At 33.3% G+C, this 6,284-nt stretch overlaps 1 pseudogene; it reads left to right on the plus strand.

Annotated features, from left to right (window-relative positions):
* The first annotated feature begins 2,389 nt into the window (after positions 1-2,389).
* Positions 2,390-2,486, plus strand: LOC122098470 (annotated as a pseudogene).
* Positions 2,487-6,284: the final 3,798 nt, after the last annotated feature.

A 6,284-nucleotide genomic window follows, 5' to 3' on the forward strand; every position in this document is an offset into this window, starting at 1 on the left:
GAGGAATATGATAAAAATAGAAGACAGATATTATGTTTGTCATATCTCTGATGAATACCCATATTCAAGACTTAAAGTCATATTTCTTACTATGTTAGATAGAGGGAAAACATAAAATAACATATGATAAGGCAACTATTTGTGACTTTTTAAAGTGTACCTTATTAAATGATGAAATTTATTAGCTCACGTTTGGGTTTGAAATTTAGGAGGCTAACCTACTTAACACATTTCTGGAAGGCCCTTACTGAAAAACACAAATTGTGGGTTGTACTATTTCTACACTTTAATGAATGGTTGAACGTGTTTGGCATTAGTGCTGTGTAAATAATTCAACTCTATTGTAACTTGCTCCCTACACTTAAAAATCTTGTAATGTCACTAAGTATCATCAACTTGTAAAATGTCATTTTGACAAATGTGATTTTAAAAAGTTTATTTGAAAAGGAATACACTTTCAGAAGATTAAATGTAGATTATCATTGGTTTGAGAGTGACATTTTTATACCACAGAACCATGATGTACTGAAGTCCCAGTGTTTTGAAGCACTCCTTAGTGCTTCAAATATTTTTCTGAATTACATTTGACCTCTAAGTCAAGTTTTCCGGGCTTTGGTAGACCAATTATGGATCTATCCTTCAAGGAACTATTTTTTGGCCCACTTATGTTGGAATAAAATCCTTCATTAATCATAGGGGAGGGGTATTAAAAATAATCTTATGACACTTTGTGAACTTGTTCACTCATATGGGCTGGTCATCTATAAGTTGAATGTTTTAATTACAGTACTTTCTCTCAAATTTTGTTATTTCATTCTTCATTTTAAGTTGCCTTGCATTCCACAATTGCTTACTGCTAATACCTGCATCTCAAGGAATTGGGGCCCTGAAATATAGGAAATGAGAAATTGAGGTTGGTCTTCAATTACTTTGTGCTGACATGTTGCATGGGCCTTGGTGAGAAGTCTTGCCCCTGTTATCTGATGATGCAGGTAACTGGAACCTGGGATCCTAGGACCCATGGGGACTGCAGAAGGATAATGTTTTTTTAGACATCTTAGCAAAATTTGGGTATAATCAATAGGAATGCTTCCGAAATATGGAGAAAAACAGTTTGGGACAAGACAGTTAAAACAATAAACAGAGCAGCAGAGTAAAATGCATTATAGATTAGAGGAAAACATTGTTTTTTACCATGTGGATTCAGAAGACCAAGAACAGTTAGAATGTATCACAAGTTTATACTAAAGACATTGCATTGATACTTTTTATATCTAATATATATTTTAAACCTAATTATTTATATTCCAATTCTATTTATTGGAATAAATAAATATCAATTTATTTGTCAAATTATCAACTAATTCTAGTAAGTTTTACTGTGTGAAATATAAAATCAGCACATATAAATATAAAATATATAATTATATATAATATAATTAAAAGGCACAGGTTTGCATTGTTCTGTTGTAGTTACTGTATCAAAGGCAACTCTGTTTTAAAGTATTATTCCATTATCTCTACCTTAGTGTTTGATAGAGTTAGACCTAAAGATTTACCATTTGTAGATTTACAGCATGGAGGCAAGAGGAAACACTGTGATTAAAACAGTATCAATTTAATGCCTAATAACTGGGAGAAACATATAGACTTCTCCCGCAACTATGAAAATATTTGGTGATAAAAAGGCAGTAGTGTAACTTCCTGCCTGGTTGGATGGTAGACAGGCCAGGACATTAAGTAATCATGCATATGAACAATTTTTTCACCTTCTTGGCTTTAGCTACTTTTGAAATGGAAGGTATAATAAACAATTATATTTTGATAAAATACCTTCTAGTCTGAACAGTTCTGTTTGAACTGTTCATCTCTCTATGATCCCTTGTAACCAAGATTAGTTTTGTTCTAGTAAGACAATCTATGCTGTCAGGGTAAGATATTCTGGTTGGTCTGTTCCCACATGGAAGAAGGGTAAAGGCTCAGGTAGACATTTGTGCCAGTAACACCTCATTTGGGAAAATATCAGCTGAAGAAGTTTAGAAGTAGCTCTTAAGCAATGCTTACTTTGAATCCATTAGGTCCACATAGCTAACACAGTTGGATAAATAAGTACTTGAAAAAGCCATCACCTTTGGACCTATCTATAAATAATTGAGAGTATGATCAAATTCCAAATAAAAAGACTTAAGATAGTCATTGACAAAAAAATTTGCAAATGTGAGCAATTGATTGATCAATATAATTTTTTCTACTATTCACAGAATTTTAGGGAAATAAGATCGATAGCATTGTTAGGAACAATACGGTTTCCTTGTTACAAGTAGGCACCCATAGGTATAGGCTTGTATAAAGATTGCATCATTAACTACTTAAATTTAGAGGATACTACATGCTTCTGTAGCACTAATACTCAAATTACAATGCAGAGATTAACATGGCACTTGCACAAGGATAACATGAAAATTTGAGAAGTATTCCATATGTTTCATTCTTCAGATGCAAGAAATGAAAATCAGTTATTAAAACAAAATTACAACTGTAACAATACACGTAATTCATATAATTAAATTCAGTTTGACATCAGTGTATTAAATACTCACCTCAGAAAGGCGTTTACATAGCATAAACTTTACAAATCTTTTCAAATTAGACAACATTGTCATTTTATCCCAAAGAAAAATAATATTAAGACCTAGAAAAAAAGGGATCAAACTGTTTCTATATGGAATACAATCAGAAAGAACACATTAATGAACCTCAATATTATAAAATAATGTAGAATTCAAAGTATATCTAGGAGAAAATAAAATAAATTATGAACATTATGCAAACATAGAATATAGAATATTTTAAAATATACTTTTTCAGACAAGCACCAGAAATATTTTAGTTTCTGTACTACTCATTTCAACAGGTAAGTTAAAATTGTTTCTGATTAAAAAATCACAAACTCTGAAGAAATCATTATACATGTATACAAAAACTATTGAATACATTTTGACATCCAATCCAGGCAATTCACTTGGAAGAATTCTGCGGAATCCATGAATTTTTACAGTAAAATATTGGTGTTGCTGGGCACATGTGGCTTATGCCTATAATGCTAGCTACACAAGAGGCTGAGATCTGAGGATCATGGTTCCAAGGCAGCCTGGGAAGGAAAGTCTGTGGTACTCTTATCTCCAATAAACCACTAGAAAACTGGAAGTGGAGCTGAGACTCAAGTAGTAGAGCGCTCACCTTGAGCTGAAGAGCACAGAAATAGCTCCCAGGCCCAGAGTTCAAGCCCCATGACAGACCAAAATAAAATATATTGCTCTTATTTGGATTGTGAAAATATTTTGTAGGGACACAAAAGATCGACTTGCATTTTTGAAATTTAAGAAACTTAACCCGACCATTAGGACATAGGTGAACAATTTGTACAGCCTTCCACAACTTCATAGAGGTAGTGATACATACTTATCCTTTTGGCCATATCAAATGCAATTTTTTCTATGTTGTTCTCCAGGCCTGGTTTTATATAATGGTTCAACAGAAGGAAATCAAGCATATATTTGCTAGCTCAATTCTCAGCAGCAAGATGTAAGGGGGATAAGAGGCCTTTAGTTGGGCATTGGTATATGGATCATGATGAAGTAATAAACAAGTCACTCTGGTATTATTCCACGTATATGCACTGTGCAGGGGTGTCCATTCATCTACAGTTATTGCATGTGCCGCTTGAGATACCAACTCACTGACAATGTCTAATTGCCCACTGTACGCTTCTCGATGAAGATGGGTATACTCATCGTCATCCCTACTATTCACATGAGTGGCCTTTTGGGAAAGAAGTCTCCGCACTGTAGTAAGTCGAATATTTTTGGCAGCCCAATGAAGAAATTTGCTTGGATCCTTCTTCATTTTTTTTCTTGCAATTGTTATCATTCCTTATTTTTTCATCTTGTTCTTCATATTCCTAAGAATTGCCTAACCAGAAACTTTGAGTGTCAGTGGGAATGAGGTGTCCATGTATTTTCCTAATAGTTCACATTGGTTGAACTGGTCAGAAATATCCAGTGAATTTTCCGCAACTGTTTATTCACCATGATTTATTTTCTCTTTTTCCAATTTTACTATTCGAAATTATTCTCACTGGAGAGTAGGGAATTGATGGAGAGCAGAGGAAAGATGTTCCTCCGTATTCAAATGTACACACTGAAAATGAGGACCAGTGATGTCTTCATGTGCAGCTTATTCTAGGAATGAGAAATTAGGAAATAACGCCTTCTATATAAATGATTTGGGAAATGGCAGAGCAAAAACTGAAATGATGCAACCAAAAATATGAAAGCAAAATAAATTAGGATAATTATGGAGCAATCATATTATCTATGAGAACCAAGAAAGGGAGAGAGAGACAGATGATGTGCAATGACCTAGCTAGCCACAAAATCCATGCCTCTGATCAATTTATAGAGCAAACAAAATTTTATTTTATAAAAAAGATGGGAATAGAATTTATGTATTTACTTGAAATTAGTAAATACATTTATAGTAGCCTACATAAAGAGACATAACTTTGACCAAATTACAGACAATAAACTAATTCCTTGATAATTCTAGCAACAGATCTGACTGAAACCAGGTGAATCACACTTTTCCTGTATAATGAAGAAATAGTAAGGTAGTAAAGCAGCTAGAGAAGGCAGGGAGATTGTATCTGTGACAAAACTTTGTGGAAATTGGTATTGAGGATTTCTTACTGGTGATCCACTTGCACTGGAAGCATGATTCTGAAATATTGATTTCTGATTCTGAATTATTGATTTGATCATTATATTCTCCAAGAAGAAAAATGAGAATTGATAGTTAAGGACTACTAATACATTTTGACCTTCTCACTAAGCACTTTCAATTATTGAAATCACATGAAGACAATAGACAGGCCTACTTTTTAAATGAAAGCAAGTGTCTTTAAAAAAAAAAACAAACAAGGAATATATGTAGTCATGCAAAGGACTTCTATTTTACCAATGCCTCATACATTTTTCTAATGTTGGATAACAATAAATAATGGATCTATTAGAAAGCTCTTAAGGCTCATATGTTCAATAGTGAGTTCTCTTACACTATAATATGATATTTTTTGTGTATGGTCTTAAGAATAATTTACATTACTAACTTGAATTTCTGACAGGACAGTATCATCACTGTACATCTTGCTTCTATACTCTCAGTTTTAAATTACTATTTAAGTATGTGCATTTGATAACTACAGAGGAAAAATTAGAAGCCACACTGATGTCTTCTGTCTTTAGTAGTAGTTAATCAGAAGATGAAATCTGAGGATTGTGGTTTGAAAGCAGGCCAAGAAAAAAAAAGTCCATTAGATTCTGATTTGAAAGTAACCAGAAAAAGCTAGAAATGGAGCTATGGTACAAGCAGTAAAATGCTAGTCTTGAGAAAACTGAAACAAAAAATAAATTCTGGGACAAAGCCAGGCCCTGAGTTCAAGCCCTAGTATTAGCACCAAATGAATAAATAAGGTAATCAATTAATTAAAAATAAATTAAGTGGTCACATTTGGAGAGGTAGGTAAAATGTAACATGGGTGGTGATGGTTCATGTATTATTTTGTAATAAGGCATATTATCATTTGTCCTAATCACTAATATTTTATTTGAACTTTTTTGTACAATAAACCCTGAATTTAGCATGCATGTACATGTGCGTGTGCATGTGCGAACATGTGTATACATGTATATGTGTGCGTGTGCTGTTGCAATGTTGCTTGCCAATCTGGACAGGGTGAGGGTGAAAAGAGCTAACTGTGTTGCAATGTTTTATTTATCAGTGTTCTGTCATGTCATTTCAGTGGAACCACCCTTCTGTACATATTATTTGTCTACTAAAAAAGTCATCATAATTAAAGCATTTACAGCATTAAGTTAGATAAAGAGACCGCTTTCAGCTCTTATTGTATGTGAGGTAAGAAGATACAGACATAATTAGGTAGTAAGTTATTGCTGTAAGATGATTGTCAGTACAAAATTCATATTTGACCTCTTAAATTGGTTATACTTTTAATATACACTCATAGAGTGATTTGGACCGACGTGACCAAACAGGTGTTACTCTCTGGTTATTCCTGTGAAACACAAGTTGGATAAACTCTTTCCGGTTTTCTGTAGAAAATCACTTTCTTTGCAAGACCATATCTATTCGCACTAAGAGTTAATCAAACCCATATTACGTTTGAATATCCCATCTTATTGACAAAATAAGTATTGTCGATATGC

This window comes from Dipodomys spectabilis, unplaced genomic scaffold, assembly GCF_019054845.1.
Source record: "Dipodomys spectabilis isolate Male_0828 unplaced genomic scaffold, ASM1905484v1 ptg000479l, whole genome shotgun sequence".
Lineage (NCBI taxonomy): Eukaryota > Metazoa > Chordata > Mammalia > Rodentia > Heteromyidae > Dipodomys > Dipodomys spectabilis.